Source organism: Hemicordylus capensis, chromosome 1 (genome assembly GCF_027244095.1).
Source record: "Hemicordylus capensis ecotype Gifberg chromosome 1, rHemCap1.1.pri, whole genome shotgun sequence".
Taxonomy (NCBI): Eukaryota; Metazoa; Chordata; class Lepidosauria; order Squamata; family Cordylidae; genus Hemicordylus; species Hemicordylus capensis.
In genome coordinates this window covers 118,558,066-118,578,652 of record NC_069657.1, presented here as the reverse complement: position 1 = coordinate 118,578,652, position 20,587 = coordinate 118,558,066, and positions in this window count along the sequence as shown.

The window sequence follows — 20,587 nt, the reverse complement described above, 5'->3', positions numbered from 1 at the left end:
GCCCGCTGGCCAGCCCGGCAACAGCCACCTCCTCAACCCATGCCCTCTTCTCAGCCTGCCGGCCCGGCAACAGCCACCTCCTGCCTTCTGAGGCCGGCAGGGCTTCTCACCCCTTCCCTGTCACGCCACTTCTCCGCCCGCCACCACTGTGCCTCTTCCTAAGCCTGCCGGTGCCCTCCTCCAGGCGGCAGGGCTTTGCCTGCCACCCTGCTGCCAGCCAGGCAGCCATTTTTGGGTAGCCGTGCCACTGCCACGTTTCCTCCTAAGCCCATTGTCCCAGTGCTGAGCAGGAGCTCTGCCCCCACCTTCTCTTTGGTCATGGCGGTGGTGGGGCTTACCAAACATCCCCACACAGTTCTCTCCTCAGTCAGCCATAAGAGAATTAAATATATAGATATAGATAAGTTCATTGTAGTACAGTGTGGTACAAAATGGTAGTACATATGCTGGTAACCTCTAGGCTGGATTACTGTATTGTGCTCTATGTGGGGCTGCCTTCGTATGTAATCTGGAAACTGCAGCTGGTTCAGAATGTGGCAGCCAGGTTGGTCTCTGGGCCATCTAGGAGAGACCACATTACTCCTGTGTTTGAAAGAACTGCACTGGCTGCTAATACACTTCTGGGCAAAATACAAGGTGGTTATTAGCTAATTTTTTTTTATACTGGGTTTTACATGCTTTAAAATATTTCATGTTCTACATGATTTTAATTAAGTGATTTCATGTTTTAAATTTTAATTGTAAACCACACAGATGCAAGTTTGGGGCGGTAAATAAATGTGTTTTTTTTAATGGTTCCAATGAAGAGAACCAGTGAGGTAGGGCAGTATTAACTGCTTATTAAAACAGAACTGAGTGTGGTCTGCATGGGATAAAGGGAATTCATTACCAGACTGAGATTTGAACAGGATCATTCTATGAGGGGTGAGCAGTAAGTTCATGTGCTTATATTTTAAATCTTTTTAGTCAGATCTATTTTTTTATATTTTTAGCTTAATATTCTAATTGTGTGATTTTATCATCTCTTTAATTTTTTTGGTGTGAACTGCCTTGGGATTGTTTTAATGAAAGGCAGTATACAAATTCAACAATAAATAAAATGACATAGAAAGCAGCAGTGGTAATGTTTCCCCCCCAACATAGTCCCCCTGAAGGTCAGTGCACTTTCCCCAGTGCTGCTCCAGTGCCTTCATTCCAAGTGAGAAAGGGTTTTCTTATCCAAACTACTCATCCACAGCACTCATCACTTCATCATTGTTGGGAAATTTGAATCTTTAACGGGATCTGTATGGCTTTCATAATCCTGGGTTCAGTGCCTGCGCAAGATCTGGCGGTATAGAATATTCAAGCTCCTCGTGGTGCTCTAAGCACGACCATTTATTTGGCAGTTAGAACACCTACTCCCTCCGTTCGCTTCCAACCGCCTTAGTGTTCACCTCATCAGACTCTTTTCTTCGTAGGATTTGGTTATGTAAGAGAAACTTTTTCTGATTTGGTGTCATTTTTGCACTTTTAGATTTTGCTTCAGATTAACAGCTTTTCAGATAAATTGTTGGATTGTGACTTTAGCTTGTTTGTGGACTATTCTTGGTGCGTGTGTGAGTGTGCACGTGTGCGTGTGCCTGCGCCTATGTGTTTGAACGTGTGTGTGTGTGTGCGCGCACAAGCATGTTCACATGCGTATGCATGTGCACATGCGTTTGTGTGCGAGTATGCGTGTGCGTGTGCGGGACTGTCCGCCTATGCGTATGCATGTGTGTGCGCGTGCGTGCCTATGAACACACGCATGTGCACATGCATTGTGTGCTTATGCATGTGCATGTGTGTCTGTATGTGCCTATGCTTGTGCACATGCGTGTGTGCGCCTATGCTTGTGCATGCGTGTGTGTGTGTGCGCGCGCGCGCGCATGTATGCATGTTCACGTGTGGGTCTGTCCGCCTATACGCGTGCACGTGTGTGTGTGCGCGCCTATCTGTTTGCATGTGCATGCGTTTGTGCACATATGTGTGTGCATGCGTGTGTGTGTGCCTATGCGTGTGCACGTTTGTGTGCGCATATGGGTGTGCATGTGCGTTTGTGTGTGCACCTGTCTGTGTGTGTGTGTGTGTAGGTATGCGTGTGCACATTCCTTCATTCAGTCATTCAATTTCTATACTGCCCTTCCAAAAATGTCTCAGTGTGGTTTACACAGAGAAATAATAAACAAATAAATAAGAAACAAAATGGATATACGTGTGTGTGTGAATATACCTGTGTGCGCGTACATATACGTGTACTATAGAAACTGAATAACTATACATGTGTGCGTGCGTATATGTGTGCGTATATACATTTATACACACGCATGTACATATTTATACACACATACTTGCATGCAAACATTTATATACATGCGCACACGCACATGCAACACTTTATACACACATGCACACGCAAATGTACACACACGCACATGCACACATGCATGCGCAAGCATGCATTTATACAAACTCACACTCACCCACACACGCACATGCACACATACGGTGTATATAAATGTCTGTCTGCTTGCGTGCGTGCGTGTGTATAAAAGTGTGCTTGTGTGTGCGCATGTATAAATGTGTGCATGTATATAAATCAGTGCATGAATGCGTGTGTATAAATGTGTAAGTGCGTATAAATTTGAATTTACGTGTGTGTGTATAAATGTGTGCACGTCTGCTTGTGTATAAATGTGTGCATATGCATGTGCATCTGAGTCTGTGTGTGTAAAAATGCAAAAAAAATTCTGTGTGAGTGTGTATAAATGTTTGATATGTGGGCGCATATACGTGTATGTGGCAAACTATCGGACCTGCAAACTATCGGACCTCCGGACTATTGAACGTTTGAAACTATTGAAATACCGAACTTTTGAAGTATCGAACTTTTGCAGCTTTATTTCTTTACCTCTTTATCTCTTTATTTAGTTATCTCTTCTTTATCTCTTTATTTAGCAGGGGGAGAGTAACTGGCCCTATCCCCACCCCCAGCACAGTACCTCCAGTGACTTGCTGGTGTCTATCTTGTGTTTCTTTTTAGAATGTGAGCCCTTTGGGGACAGGGAGCCATCTTATTTATTTATTATTTCTCTGTGTAAACCACCCTGAGCCATTTTTGGAAGGGTGGTATAGAAATAGAATTATTAATAATAATGATGATGATGATGATGATAATAACAAACTTTCAAACCTTTGCACATTTGAACTCTCTAACCTTTGCACCTTCTAACATTCGAAACTTTGCTCCTTCGAGCTTTTGAATATTTGAACTTTTAAACCTGTATTGAACCCTTCAAGTATTGAACCCTTCGAGTATTGAACCGTGTGTGCGCGCGCGTGTGTACATATACGTGTGTGCGCGTGTGCATATACATGTGTTTGTACGTATGTGTGTGTGTTTGCGTATACATATGCATCTGTGAGTATATGTAACTATTGAACCTTTGAACTTTTGAACTATTGAAAACTTGAAATTTCAAACCTGCAAACTTTGGAACCTTTGAAAGTTCAAAGGTTGAAAGGTTCAAAAGTTCAATAGTTTGCACGTTCAGTAGTTTAAAGTTCAATAGCTTGAAAGTTTGAAGGTTCAATAGCTCATCATTTTGTAACCAAGAGTCTATTGATATAAATTATAGTAAAACTAAAGTCTTAGTGTTCACTAAGCGAGCTAGGCATTATAATTGGTCCATAAAAGGACACAAGATTGAGCAGGTTAATTCTTTTAAATATCTAGGAATTATGTTCCACTCTGTTGGCGCTAGAAATGCCCATTTTAACTCCATCAGGCAGTCTGCTCAATTGGTGGTAAATAAGATCAAATCTTATCATTTTACACATGGTGCTACTTTTATACCCGCGACAGTGAGACTTTATACAGCCAAAGTACTGCCTTTGCTCTTATATGGAGCCCAACTGGGACCTGCAAGTAATTTTGCCCTACTGGAGGCTATCCAGATTAAGTTTATTAGATGCATTTTGCAGGTACCGTGTTGTGCTCCGAATGCTGTCATCAGAAGAGAAGTTGGGCTTATTAGGCTGTAATCCTTATACTGGTGCTGTATTTTTCGATTTTGGTTAAAATTGAGTATTGGACAGGCGGATTTACCCTCTTTGGCTATGAATGATGGTTTTAATTTGAACTGGAAACGAGCTGGTTGAGTAAATTTTCTTTTTTGGGCCTCTCCGTAGAGGATTTGCATATTGTAGGAATTGAGCAAGCCAGGAAGCTAGTTAAGCAACGTGTCCTGGATATAGAAGTTCAACAAGAAGGTGCATGGATCAAGCAGGGTTTATACTTAATGAGTCAAGCTATTAATCTTAAACCAGCTAAATACTTTGATGTGGTGCTTTTCCCTAAATTTAGACGAGCCCTCACTTTAGCGTGCTTAAATGTTCTTCCTACAGCAGTATTGGATTGCAGGTTTAAGGGAGTTCTGCTATTTTTACGACATTGCCCATGTGGCAAAGGGGTTATAGAATCCACCTCGCATGTTATTCTTTACTGTGGTTTGTATAGTGAACCCCATTTAAGACTTATATCCCCAATGTTAGATAATTTGCCTGGCGGTCAGAGAAATTTTATTTAAATTAACTTTTAACTAATGTGGACACTGACATTATCTCTGCTGTGCCCAGGTTTTTTTTATATTATTTGTAAAATACATACTAGTTTATTGTAAATGTTTGCTGGTAAACGACCGAATAAATTTATATCTATCTCAATAGTGCGAAGGTTCAAAGGTTCAATAGTTCGAAGGTCCGATGGTCCGAGGGTCCAATGGTCCAAGAGTCTGAAGGTTCAATGGTCTGAAGGTTCAAAGGTCCAAAGGTCCGAAGGGTTGGGAAGTTGGGAGGTTCGGAAGGTTTTTAACTATTGAATCTTCGAACCTTCAAACTATTGACCTTTTGAGCTATTGTGTTGTTAGTGCGTGCGTACACGTGTGTGTGTGTGCGTGCACATGTGTGTGGATACATGTGTGTGCGTGCATACATATACATGAGTGTACGTGCGCATATAGGTGCGTGTGTGCATATAGGTTTGTGTGCATGCATGTATGTGTGTGTGCAAGGATGTGTGTGCACGTATACATGTGTGTGTGCAAATATGTTTCTGTGTGCGTGCGTATGCATGTGTGTGTTTGTGCGCTTATGCGTGTGCATGTGCGTATGTGCGCGCCTATGCATGTGCCCGTGCGTGTGTTTGCATGCGTATGCATGTGCCCGTGCGTGTGTTTGCATGCGTATGCATGTGCACATGCCTGTGTGTGTGAGTGCACACACACAGGCATGTGCACATGCATAGGCGCAAACACACATGTGCACAAGCGTACGCGCGCACACATGAACCAGCACACGCATAGGCGCACACACGCGTGCGCATGCATACGCACACACAGACAAATATGAATAGGCGCACACACACGGGCACATGCATATGCGCGCACACACAAATGTGAACACGCATAGGTGCATACACACAAGCATGCACACACGCACTCACATGCATATGTGCACACACACAAGCATGCACACACGCACTCACATGCATATGTGCACACACACACACACACACACACACGGGTACACGCATCGGTGCACACACACACACCTCATCTCATCAATTTTATTACGGCCATTGGCCAGCAGAAATAGGAGTAACAAGTATACTCAATACAATTATCAATAAACAATGCTAAAACACAACACAGAATACAGTCACTCATAATAAATTACTTTAAAACAATAGACAGTTCTCATAATTAAGCACTTAATAGGGACCTTAACCTGATGCCAATGCAGAAAAAATTAGCTACAATTGTTGTAATCCGCGAGGCAGTAATACGTATAAAAGAGCTCACACCTTCCGGGACATTTGAGTAACAGAGGGGAAATAAGTTCTTCTCTAGCATCCCAATATAAAAAGCAATATAGCAATACATGGGTGACAGTTTCCAGGAGGCCAATGCCACAAGGGCAGAAAACTGCAACAGGATGATCTTTAGCAAATCTCCGTTCCAAAAGAGAAGAGGGCAACACATTAAACCGGGCCCGAGCAAATGAAACCTGAAATTTAGAAAACTGCAGAGTTGTTAAGTAATTAGTACCTCTATCTCCCCAAGGTGGCAAAATCCCAAAATGTAAAGGGGAGCAAGTCCTATTGCCCAAAGACATAAGTTCCTGCTGTTCAATATCATGCAACCGGAGAAATAATATTTCCTTCACCTTATTATATTCCCAAGTAAGGAGTTCTGAAGGAGAAAAGCCCAGTTGAATAATCTTATTATTTACATATGTTAGCCAAGGGTTGGGATAAGAATCCACCCATAAATATTGGGGGGGGGGGGAATCCTGAATCTCTGAACAGAGTTTACTCCATCTAGCAAAAGTAAGCTCCCAGGCTTTACAGACAATAGAGAAAGACCCAGATTCCAAGCATAGAGCAGAATAAGGCACACACCTAGGCACTGCAAAGATTGCTTTTAGAAAAATAGACTGTACTCTCTCCAGTTCAGCTGTTACTCCCTGGATCCATAGCGGGACTCCAGAAAGTAGTTGGGCCACGATCTTAGCACGAAATACCTGGAGTGCCTTGGGAACAATCTGGCCCCCTTTAGAGAAGTAAAATTGCAAAAAGGCACTGAGAGTACTGCGGGCTTTATTAATTTAAGACAGCCTGTGAGTTTTCCAATTTGGATTATATTGAAATAATATGCCTAAATATTTATAGTTGTAAACCTGCTCAATGTGGTTCTGATTTATTACCCATTTATATAATTTCCTGGATTTAGAGAAAACCAGGACCTTTGTTTTTTGTAGTTAACTGTTAGTTTGTTATCATTACAGTAGCCGGCAAAAACGCACAACAGTCTTTGCAGACCTAATCTGGACTGAGATAGCACATCTCCGTCATCGGCATAAAGTAAAATGGGCACTCGTTTGTTAGCCAGCTTCGGAGCATAGGAATCCACGCTCTCCAGAAATGGAGCAAAATCACTAATAAAGAGATTAAACAATGTTGGGGCCAAGACGCAGCCCTGTCTAATCCCTCGAGTAGAGGGGATAGAATCAGTTAGGGCCACATTGATAGCATATCTAACCCGTAATGAGGAATTGGAGTAAAGCTGCATCATCAAAAATAGCAATCTCTTATCTATTATTGTTTTTCCAAGTTTGGACCATAATAAATATCTGGAGATAGAATCAAACGCAGATTTTAAGTCAATAAAGGCAACAACAAAAAAGCATTTGTGGCTGCTAGAGTATTTCTTTGCTAGATGGTGCAGGATCATACAGTGATCGAGAGTAGAACAGCCTGCTCTAAAGCCTGCTTGTTCAATCCTCAGAATTTGATTTTCTGAAATCCATGCCTCGAGCTTATCCAAAAGATACAGAGCATATAATTTGCCAACCACTGACAACAAACTAATGGGTCGATAATTGGATGGATCTGAATGGGAACCATTTTTTAATATGGGAACAACTATTGCTGTTTTCCATTGCTCTGGAACAACACCTGAACTATTAATAGATGTAAATAAATTAGCTAGAATTAAAGCCCACCATTCTATATTGGTTTTTAATAGTTCAGGAAGAAGAAGATCAGGACCAGGACCTTTTCCATTTTTAAGGTGACCTATTAAATCCGTTATTTCAGCGGAAGTAACAGGAGGCCAACGGGGCAACTCCCCAGTTAGAGGGGGAACAAAGATCTGGCTAGGCTGGGCATCATTATAGACTGCAAAAAAGTGAGATTCCCACGATCTAGCCAGAATTCTACAAGGCATATTAACCCGGCCGGTTGCCGAAACCAATCTCCAAAAAGTGTGGCTATTTTTATTAGTAGTAGCCACAATTAGCTTATTCCAGACATTTCATAGTGCATGTTGTTTAGCAGATTTTAAACTACTTTTGTATGCCTTTTTAATCTGATAATAGATTGGTGGAACTGTTTGTTCTGTACCCAATCTATATTCTCTATAGATACTCAGCAGTTGTTTACGTAATGCCCTGCAATGCAGATCAAACCAGTTATTAGCTGCTCTTTTACTATAGGCCTGTGAAGAATGTAGCTTACTACAATGTAGGAACTTTTGCATAAGAGCAGTTTCTAATTTTCCGTAAGCAACTATTGTTTGAGGTCCCAGGTGAGCTTGCATAATGGAGTTAAATAAATCTCTACCTTCCAGAGGATCATAAAACCTGGAAATTTCATTTTCTACCTCCTTGGACCATTTTATTTTGCAGCTAAGATTGGCAGAACTATGCTCAAAAGCACAGGGGAACAAATTATCCCTCCTTTCCTGAGGAAAATCTAAATAGAAGTTCATTGGTAAATGATCACTAAAAATTTGCTCACCCACTTCAAAGGAGGATACATAGGGAAGGATAGATTTGGAAACTATGACATAGTTCACAACACTATTTCCCCGCAAGGAAAGAAACGTATATTCCCTAGGAATATCTGAGGGTATAGTACCGTTCAAAATGGTCAACTCATGTATCTTAGTTAAATAGAGCAATTGGGCTCCTGATGAGTTGATAAACTTATCTTTAGAATAACGGTTAGTGAGAGATGCACCATCTATGCAATCTCCCCATTTCCAAAAATGCGAGGCCATCAGCGTTTTATCATTGGTACCACATCTGGAGTTAAAATCCCCCATAAGAATTACAGAAGCATGGGGAAAATTCAATAATGCTTCAGTTATATACATATCCAACTGTTCCCAAATCGTAGTAGTGGAATTAAGTGATTGACTAGGAGGCAAATAAACATTGATCAATAACAAGTCTCTACTCCTAGCCTTGATCAAAATTGCCATAGCATAGGGGGGCAGGTCATCTAATCAGATGGATTCTATGTTCAAGGCTAGCGATATACAACATACAAAGCCAGCCTTCAGCCTTCCCCTATTGGTATCCGAGTGGGCTTTCAGTGAGTAGATGGTATAGCCGCTGATATTGATCTTATCTTTTTTCCACGTCTCCTGAAACACTAGAATATCCCACTGTTGGATGAAAGTAATAAACTCTGCATAATTTCTCTTCCAGTTCCACCCGGCAATATTCCAGCCAAGAATTTTCCAGGTCGACTGTTCACCACTCACATAACAAGTCTCTGAGCAGGCAGGGAAGAGCTGTTTGGTCAAAAACTCAAAAAATGAGGGACCCACACCATTTCCCATCGTGGACTTTGCCACCAAGGTTTCCAACTCTGAGAAGCCTCCCACACTCCCTTCTAGCGATGCATCCCCAGATGTAAAGTTCAGATACTTAGACTTGACCAAAACCAACTGAGACTGTCATTGCTGCGAAAGAAGATTGGATACATTTACATAACTTCCTGCAGTCTTTTCCAAAGGGAAAAGAAAAATTGTGATTTTAGTCTGTCTCATATGATGTAGGTCATCAATAGACAAGCTGCTCGGATGATCCTTTGAGCGGGAGAGATTAGACTTATCATTCTCCTGTAAATAAATAGATGAGATAATATTACTTGCGCTTTCCTCTGGAGCGATCTTCTTCCTTTGATTCCTGTTTTCTGTTAAAATAGCCTCAAGAGATTTTAACTTGGAAATGTTAGACCATAAACCATCCTTCAGGAGTGATCCCACTATTAGTTCAATCTTATCTACTTCACCTGGCAACTCCGTTGGGCTGGTAGCATGAATTAAGAGCTAACAGAGAGTTCTTAGAAATAGAATAATTCAGCGCTTCCAAAGGTTGCAGGATATCGGAATCCAGAGACTTCAGTTCTTGCGAGTTAGGAACCAGACTAGACTGGGTGTCCGCCTGCATCGCCAAAGATAAATTCCCATGTATTTCAACTATATCACTCTCCTCCAAAAAGTATGGGGGTTACAATCCATCGGATAGTTCGCCCACTTCCGAAACAGTGACAAACAAAAGATCGTTTGGTTCACTTGAGCCTAACAAGGTTGAACTGGGTACAGCAATAGTGTTCAATATAGGATCTGTACACCCAGTCTGAGTTTGATTATCTTTCTTATCAATAGGGGAACTGCATGAGGATTTTCTCTTCTGTGGATTGCCAGTAGTCAGATTTGCTCATGTGATCATGCATTTCCTCATGGACCCCAGATATAGTTCAATGGGGTCCTCGGGAGTGTTTGAGAGCTCCCCAATAACTCTCCTGGGGGATATCTCCCAGTTAGCTAGACAGTCCCGCATTCTGAGCAAAGATTGAGGGATTAGAGCATAGTCAAATCTAAGTAGCCGTTTGAACATGTAAGATTTAAAAGATTTGAGTTTAGAGAAGGAAATCAAATCAATTGCTTGAAGGGGAAAGCACAAAATCTGAGCTAATGAAGCTCTCATTTTTCCTTTTGTGTTCCAGCGCTGACGATTAGTGGAGTTATGACAAATGTCCAAAATAATATGGTTTGGATGATAGGTTGACTGAAAATTGCCACATTTAGTACGTGAGGGGTGATATCCAGAGGGGGACAAACAAACCTCCCCCTTGGGTGAAATAGAATACTCAGTTAATGACACGTGGTCAGAAGCTGGAATCTGCACTCTCGTTTGAGAATAAGCGTCAGCAAGCTGTTTACCTTCCTTTACTTGTAATGATTTGCTGTCTTCAGATCTACCCAATGAAGCTGAATTAGATAACTTTTTCAAATCCATGGCTAAGGAGTCCATCTGGGCTGTGGTTTTAGAGAGACGATGAAATAAGTAAATCAAAGTCTCCAGTATAAGTTTGGACATTTTAAATGGTATTTCCTCACTGATAGCAGGAGTGGGAGATTTCCTTAAATTGCTGGGAGATAAATTAGCTGGGGTCATCCATAGAATGTGAGAGGGGCTCACTCATCCCGCTCAAATTGTAATGAAAGCCGGGTGATTTATTACATACTTTACTCTGTTCACGGCAGACCCCCCACTGGGCTAGTATTCGGGCTCTCAGCGATAAAGTCATTCCCAGCATTTTCAACATGCAAAGAGCCTGCAAACTGAGGTTGCAAAAGAAGGAGTCACTCTTCGCTTGAGCAGTTGTGTCTACTGCGTAGAAAGGCTTAGAGACACAGACAGAGCTCAGAGTGGTTTTCTCAAAAAGCTTAACTTTGTTAGTATGTTTCTTAGCTTGCATCCTCCTCATTTCTTACTTGGCTGCAAACACTCCTTGCAGACGCTCCTCATTCACTCCTCCTCAAAACCGCTGAGTCAGGGGAGACAAATCTTGCAGTAATGTAATCTCAGTCCTCTGATAGTGAAAACATTCCCCAAAATTGGCACAGCTTCAGAATACAAGCCAGACAACTCAATTAGGCTATAAGCCAAAGGCAAAAGTCTCAATTAAAAAAGAAAAACAGAAAATAAAATAAAAACAGGAGCTCAGAATTTGCGTGTTGTCTCCTCCTTTCTCCCAGTGCGCACACACACCTGCACATGCATATGTGCACACATACGCACAGGTACACGCATAGGTGCACACGCATCGGTACCCACACACGCACGTGTACACGCATATGTGCGCACACACACACATGTCCATATGCATATGCGCACAGACAAACTCATGTGCACACGCATAGGCGCACACACATGCACGTGCTCACATACGCCTGTGTACACACATACGCGCACACAGACACACACGTGCACACGCATTGGCGCACACAGACACGCACGTGCACACGCATACGTGCACACACACACACACATTCACATGCATATGCGCACACACGCATGTGCACACACATATAGCAATAGCACTTACATTTATATACCGCTCTATAGCTGGAAGCTCTCTAAGCGGTTTACAATGATTTAGCATATTGCCCCCCAACATTCTGGGTACTCATTTTACCGACCTCGGAAGGATGGAAGGCTGAGTCAACCTTGAGCCCTTGGTCAGGATCGAACTTGTAACCTTCTGGTTACAGGGCAGCAGTTTTACCACTGCGCCACCAGGTGCACACACATATGCGCACAAACTCAAGTGCACACACATACGCGCACACACGGATGTGCACACGCATACACGTACACACACGTGCACATGCATGCACATGAACACACATGCATCTGCATGTGCACATGCCTGTGTGTGTGCACACGCGTAGGTGCATACACACGCATGTGCACATGCATACATGCACACACACACGTGCACACGTGCACACGCATACCTCCACACACACGCACCTGCACATGCATATGTGTGCACAAACACATGTGTACATGCATACACACCAAAAAAATGTGCACTGGCGTAGGTGCACACACACACACACACACATGCATAGGTGCGCGCACACACATGCACACGCATAGGCAAACACACACACATGCGTGCACACACATACATGCACGCACACGCATGTGCACATGCATACATGCACATACACGCATGTGCACACGCATACACGCCAACACAAACACAGAGTGCAAATGCATACCCGCACACAAATGTGCACATGCACACACATAGGTGCACACACGCATGTGCACATGCATAGGCGCACACACACGTGCACATACACACATGCACATGCACACACACAGGCGCACACACGTGTGTGCACCCGCACAGGCGTGCGCACCCGCACAGGCGCGCGCACCCGCACAGGTGCACGCACACGCACGTGCACGTGCACACGCACAGGTGCGCACACACACACACGAACGTGCATAGGCCCGGACACACACACACGTGAACACACATAGGCACGCACACACACGTGCATACGCATATGCGCGCACACACATGCACGTGCATACGCATAGGTGCACACACATGCACGTGCATGTACACACACATACGTGCACACACACACGCACATGCACACGGATAGGCCCAGACACACACACATGTGCACATGCATAGGCGCACACACATGTACGTGCACACGCATATGCGCACCCCCACACACTTGCACACGCATACATGCACACACACGCACGTGAACACACATACGAGCTCACACAAACACGCAGTGCAAACGCATCTATTTCTGTCATTCTATGAACTTATCGATTGACCCTCATATGTAAAGCTTTTGTACTTAAACATTGTACTGCTACAGCATACTACCTTATATGGAAGTTATGTATGTATTTGTATTTCACATAATGAAGGGGGTGATGGTCCAGGGCTATCAGGTTGTGCTGGTGTGAGGAAGGAAGGAAGGGAGGGGTGGCTCAGGATTGTACAAGCCAGCCAGATACGGTGAAACAGAGTTAGACAGTTGGTGCTTATTTCTCCTAGCTCTGGAAGTTCACAATGCTTGGTCAGTTTCCCACACTCTTTACAACTGATTTTTTTCTGAACTAAAACAATCCTGATTTGGCTTGTATACCAAGACCTGGCTGGATGGGGCAGCAGGCCAGCAACTCAGTGCAGTGTTGGCACAGGAAAGTTGGAATATTTGAGACATAATTTTGTTTTGCCTGCCTTTTCCAACATACCACCACCTTGATCAATTCATGTGTATCTGATCATGGACTATAGGAACATAAGGGATTCTCTGTGTGCTGCCCACCCTGCTGCTTGCTTGTCTGAGCTGGGGCCCTTTTCCTGACTTCTAGTCCTGGAAGATTTCAACATCCATGCCAAGGCTGCCATGTCTGGTGTGGTTCAGGACTTCATGCTCCGCGCATGCTCAGAACCGCCGAAAAAGACACAGGCAGCACGGCCACACACTCAGGGTCTTTATTATAGAGGATAATGTAACAGCTAACTTGGCAAAGAGGCACATTTTAATGTGTTGATTCTCTTTATTTAGCAGGGGGAGAGTAACTGGCCCTAACCACCCCTAGCACAGTAACTTCAGTGACCATTGGTGGTGTCTATATTGTGTTTCTTTTTAGATTGTGAGCCCTTTGGAGACAGGGATCCATCCTATTTATTTATTATTTCTCTGTGTAAACCGCCCTGAGCCATTTTTGGAAGGGTGGTATAGAAATTGAATATTAAAATGAGATTTATTAAGGGTAAAATAATGCCACCCACTCAAGACTATTAATATTTTCATTCAAAAAGCTACAGTGACACCTTCTGGTGAACGTAGAAAAATCAGTCATAGAGCCTCCTGTTTTTTGTGTCAAGATAGGAGACTTCCTTCTATTATGCTAAACTAATAAGAACTTAAAAGTGGACTTCCCATTGTTGATTTATTTATTTTATAGTAATAAGATATATATTTTTCTTTCACACAAAGGCAATATTCTTTTGATGTGGCTGTTGCTCCAAATCTAGGCTCACAACCTGATCAGATTCTTTAGTTTTGTTGCTTCCACGTATCCAGGGGCTCCCACTGAAACAACTGAAGCACCCTGTTGGGGGAAGAGGGAAGGACCTGAAAACCACTTGCTTTTCAGAAGTTCAAAGTCTTCCTTTTGTTCTTAAAGAGTATGGTTCTGGTGCAGTTGAGAGCAGAAAGATTATAGAAAGGCAAGGTAGAGATGATGTCCCTATAATGGAAAAGGCCATTATGTTGGGGTTTGTGATTATTTAGCAAAGCACCAAGGAAGCTAGCACTCCAGTTACAGAGTGCAGAGTTTAGTTCTTGCAGCTGTTTAAGTAACACACATGGAGATCCCCGTAGAGTCTAGATTTATTGGTGAAGTGCATTTGAGATAGGAAAGAGCTATCCTATCTATCCGCTACATAATGAATAGGTAGGGAGAGAGCGAGAGAGAGAGAGAGAGATGTTTCCATCTTCTCTCTAGGAGAAAAGGAAGAGGACTGACTCACTACAGGAAGTACCTGAGGAGTCAAGGCAGGGGACATGAACAAGGGAAAGCAGGGACAGGTGAGACCCTCACCAGCTACCTCTGCTCCCAGTGCTTCTAGTGGTCATTAGGTTAGTTGGTGCAAAAGGTCGATGCTCTGGAACTCCATCTCCAGCATTCTCACCACCTGTCGCACCGGCTCACGACTCCCATCTTCTCATGAAGTATCTGGAATCTGTCTCTGGGCATTGGCTTAGTCAATCCATCTGCCACCATCTCTTCTGTTGGGCAGTACTCCAACTGGACTACCCCTTTTTCTTGCATGTCTCAAACATAGTGATACAGCATGTACATAGAGAGCCAGCATGGTATAGTGGTTAGAGTGCTGGACTAGGATCGGGGAGACCTGAGTTTAAATCCCCATTCAGCCATGATACTTGCTGGGTGACTCTGGGCCGGTCACTTCTCTCTCAGCCTAACCTACTTCACAGGGTTGTTGTGAGGAGAAACCTAAGCATGTAGTACACTGTTCAGGGCTCCTTGGAGGAAGAGCAGGATATAAAATGTAAATAAATAAATAAATACTTTATGGGAATGTGCTTAGTTTGAGATTTAATCTCCTCCATCTGGGAGATCTGGATACAACTTTGGTTACCCTCAAACATTGCTGTGGGCTTTGGTTCCTCAACCCTGAAGTCTGATAGTAGCTGGTGTAGCCACACTGTTTCCTTGCACGCAGAGGTGCACCTAGGTAACTTTGGAGCCTGGACCTTTGGGCGCCCCCCCCCGCAAATTAAGCATCATCATGCTCTGCTGGGCAACTACACCACCCAGGACAGACTAAAAAGAATTTTGGGGCCCCCAGGGGCTGTGGAGGCCCTGGACCTCGGCCCTGAGGTCCAGGGGTAAGAGCACCTCTGCTTGCACATTTCAGCTGCAGGCATCCTTTCCATATCTTGCCATGTGGTGGGTTTTTGAATCTCTCCTCCTTTGGGCATGAGTGAAAGTCTTTTGGGCGGAACCCCTTTCCTGGGCCTCTATGAGCACCTTAGTTCCAGCTCAGGCTGTGCAGCCCCTTCTGAATCTGTAGCCCCTTCTGAACCAGCTTCTGGTTCTGGCACAGATTCTTTGGGAACACTATCTGGCTCTAGCTTCATAAGGGTCCACTCACATGGATTCTCTTTCACCTGGAACTCTAGTACAAGTTCTGGTACATCATCTCTAGTCGGCCCTTGTCTCTCCATCAAAATACACCACACTGCAAATCCTGACTTTTCCACTTGCAAGATCAAGGATTCTGTATCCCTTTTGGCCAGGTGCATATCCAACCAACACTCCCAGTTCACATCTGCAATTGAGTTTGGTTCTTTTGGCCCTTAGGACATAGGCATAAGCCTTTGAGCCAAACACTCTAATATGGTTCAGAGAGGATTTGCGTCCGTGCCATAGTTCAAATGGTGTCTTGTCTATTGCTTTGGTTGGCAACCTGTTTTGCAAGTAATTTGCAATCATCACTGCTTCTCCCCAGAATTTATTTGCCAAGCCAGCATCATGCAACATGCATCTAGTCATTTCTAGTAGGAAAGGAAAGGTGGTGCCATTGAGTTGGTGTAGAGAGTGATTTTTCCGCTCTGCCACACCACTAAGTTAAGGTGGCTATGTGGGAGTATTCTGCATAGGATTAGTCCTATGCATAGCAGACAGTCAGTACAAAGAGTGGGTAACTCCAAGGGCTTTTAAATTTTATTTATTTATTTAAAATATTTATACCCCGGCCCCCGCTCCTCCAGTACGTTACTGCTCAGGGCAGTTCACAACATTTACAAAATAGTTACAATATAAAATCAGACTAATGAAATTAACCAAATTAAACAAGTTAAAAATCTACTATGGTTTGGGATATCCAGAGCAAACTTCTTAAATCTTTTACAGCAGGTTCATTTATTCACCAAGCTTGGGTCTGCTCCACACTATAAATATCTGAAACAGTCTCAGGCTGAAAGAGGGTAGAACTCTGAAATTAGTACTGCTTTGCTTCAGATACACATGGTGTGAAGCAGGTCCAAGCCTGGTGAGTCAGTGCACCTGCTGCTGTGTGAATTAGCAGCCTCATGAGCAGGGCATTCCAGAACGCAATACATGCTACTAGCCGACCCGCAGAGAGCATCTGTGTACTATTTGGGGCCGGCTGTTCCCCCTTCCCTCCTGCCCCACTCTCCCTCCCCTGCCCCACTGTCTTGCCCCCTCCCCTCCCTCCTGCCCCACTCTCTTGCACCCTCCCTCTCCCACCCCCTCTCTCATCTCACCCTCCTTCCCCCTCCTGCCCTTCTCTCTCATCTCACCTTCCCCCCTCTTGCCCCTACCCTTCTGCCCCACTCTCTCTTGCCCCCTCCCTTTCCCACCTCCACCCCACTCTCTCTTGCCCCCCACTCACTCTTGCCCCCTCCTTCTCCCTCCTGCCCCACTCTCTTGCCCCCTCCCCCTGCCCCCTCCCCCTGCCCCACTCTCTCGCTCCCTCCCTCTCTCTCATCTCACCCACCTTTCCCCTCCTGCCCCACTCTCTCCTGCCCCCTCTCCCTGCCCCACTCTCTCTTGCCCCCCCACCCCATTCTCTCTCCCTCCCACCCCACTCTCTCATCTCACCCTCCTTCCCCCCTTCCTCCCCCCTGCCACACTCTCTCTTTCCCAGTCATCCCCTTTCCAGTCTCTCCGCTGCTTCCCCGCCACTTACTTGTCTCGCCGGCCGGCTGTCACACCGCCGCCCGCCCTCAGTTGCCAGTCTGGGCTTTGCCGCCTCCCCTTTACCTGGGACGGCCTAGCCTGCTGTGCCGCCGCCTTCCGCCCCCAGCGGCCAAACCGGGCTTTGCCGCCACCGCTGCCACCTCCCCCTTACCTGGGACTGCCCGGCCTAGCCAGGCCAGGCCGTCCCGCTGCCACCTCCCATTTTGCAGCTCGCTGCCGCCACCATCCTCCACCATTTTTTTTGCCCCGAACTTTCTTGCCCCAATGCCAGAAACTCTCGTGAGAGTTCCGCCGCCAAATCCCGGGCATGCATGGCGGCTAAGAGAATTAAATATATAGATTTGCCCTATATATGTAATCCTTCCATGCCTTTTTTTTTCAGGGGGAAGGATCGTCATTATCATCATGCTTAGCATTTGCATAGCACTGTCAAGGGTTCAAAGCACTTCACATGTACCATATTTTCTTCTTATAATCCTGTCAACAACCCTGTAGGGTAGTGCATATTGTTATTCCCATATTGCTGATGGGGGACTGAGTGGAAGTGGCTTGCTATGGCCACCAAGTGAGTTAATGGCAGAGGTGAGATTTGAACCAGACTTGCTGATTCATGGCTTAGACACTTAACCATTACACTACACTGGTTCCTAAAGGGAGTAAGTAAGGTTAATCATGCATATATTTATATGCATGAATGCCTAGCTCATGTGCAATATAATGTTTGTTTGATAGGCATGCTTATTTCTAGAGTCTGATCCCACTCTAAGGAGTAAGGACTTCTTTAAGTAGTAAGTTTAAATGTCTGAACCTCCCATGGTCTGGTGCTGGTTCTCACACTGGTCTCAATCCTCAATCCTCAATCCTCAATCGGGCAGCAATCCCAAGGGTTGCTACTCGCTTGACGAGGACATCTGAGGGGGCCCTGCTCCGGGTGCTGACAATGAGAGAGGCCCGGCTGTCGTGCACTCGGGACAGGGCCTTCTCTGTTGCTGCCCCCAGACTTTGGAATGCTCTCCCAGTGGCCATTCACTCCTCGGACTCCATCACAGCTTTTAGAAAGCTTCTTAAAACTTGGCTTTTTATCCAGGCTTTTACATAATCATTTTTACTGCTGCTTCTGTGTGTTTTTACCTGTTGTATTGTTTTTATGCTTGTATTTTATAGATTTTAAATTTGGTTTGTTTATATATATATATATTTTAGCTTAATATTTTTATTGTCTTTTTATCGTATGTTTTAACTTTTGTAAACCACCTTGGGGTTGCCTTTTAATGAAAAGCAGCATTTAAATGCAACAATAAATAAACAATAAAATAAATCCTCTACCCTCATAGCCTTTGCTGGTAGATGTCCCAACATATGTTTCTGCATGTGATGTCATTTGTCTGTTTACCCTGCATGCTTTTGTTTAATCCCATGTGATGACAGCATTCTCAAACAACAAATATTTCAATATAGAATTTGATTTTTTTTCTTTCAAATTCAGGTTGTTCTGCCAGATAACCTCTCTGTTTTCATTTTATCTATGCTGAATCAGAGAGAAAGAAACAGCATTCAGGCAGATAATTGGAAGCAAGCAAGCTTTATCAAGGTTACAGTCCTCCTAGGATGATGACTAGCTTTGTTCCTTGATGATAAGCTAAACTGCTCATGCTAATGAAAACATTATCTACAAGCTAGCTTCTAAACATAGTTACTTTCCTGGCACACAAAGAGACTAAGCTTGTAAGGGATAAGTGTTTATGATCTACTAAGGCTGAGCCCAACAGGGTCAAATTAACACTTCCTCCTAAAGATATGAGTCACCATAAGAGACTGTGAGACAATTTCCCTGGCATTGCTTGTAATCACCATGAGTATATTTGGTCAGAATGCACACAAACTTACAAAAAAGTGGAGGGGGGGGAATGCTGGAAGAACAGAATATTTCTCCTCTCCTCTATAGGAGAGGAGAGCTGGTCTTGTGGTAGCAAGCATGACTTGTCCCCATAACTAAGCAGGGTCTGCCCTGGTTGCCTATGAATGGGAGACTAGAAGTGTGAGCACTGCAAGATACCGTATTCCCCTCAGGGGATGAAGCCACTCTGGGAAGAACAGAAGGTTTCAAGCTCCCTCCCTGGCTTCTCCAAGATAGGGCTGAGAGAGATTCCTGCCTGCAACCTTGGAGAAGCTGCTGCCAGTCTGTGAAGACAATACTGAGCTAGATAGACCAATGGTCTGGCTCAGTATATGGCAGCTTCCTATGTTCCTAGAACTTACTTCTACATTTTTAGATGGTAAATCTGCATGTCTGTGTGGCAGAATTAAATTTGTTTTAAAAATTCACAATCTATATTGACAGTGCATTTTTCATAACATGTTTTCTTCAATATATTTGCCTGTAGAATTGCAACACCTTCACAATATGTTTGTAGAAATGCCACCCCCACCATTTTCTTTAAATGGGAGGAGTGGCTGGACATCCAGGAAGAGAAACTGGGTGCTATCTTTCTTTACAGCAAATAGGCAGACAGTAACGAGTGAGTTAATGGCAGAGGTGACATTTGAACTAGCAAAGTTCTGATTCAGAACTCAGTCTCTTAGCTGCTATGCTCCACCAGCTTTTAGCAGGAGCCTTGTGCTTGTTGTACCTTGCAGTTCTGCCCTCAGCTATAACCTCTTTGTGTTGGTGGTGATGACCATGACCCTGAAGGAAAGGGACAGTTTATAGCAGTGTTACTCAATGTTTTTGGAGTCAAGGACCAGTACATTCTTCATGCTCAGTTTCCTGGACCAGCAGTTAGTAAAGGGGTTTCAAGTTTAAGTTTCTTAGTTTGTTTATCAAATTTCTATACTGCCCTAAACTGGGCGGTTTACAATTAAAATCATATTATAAGCATTAAAATCATTAAAATGAAACTCATTTAAAAGCAAAAGTTAAGTATTAAAATGATAAATCTAACTAAATAAATCTAATTGCTTCCTAGCTAGAGCAACTGGACAGGACTGAGAGAGAGACTCATGCTAGGGATGATGGGAGTTGTAGTTCAACAACTGCTGGAGGGCCAGGTTTGCTCACCCCTGCCCTAAGGGAAATACCATACAGTGATCACAGGTAGATTCAAATGCAAAACAGGGTAGACCT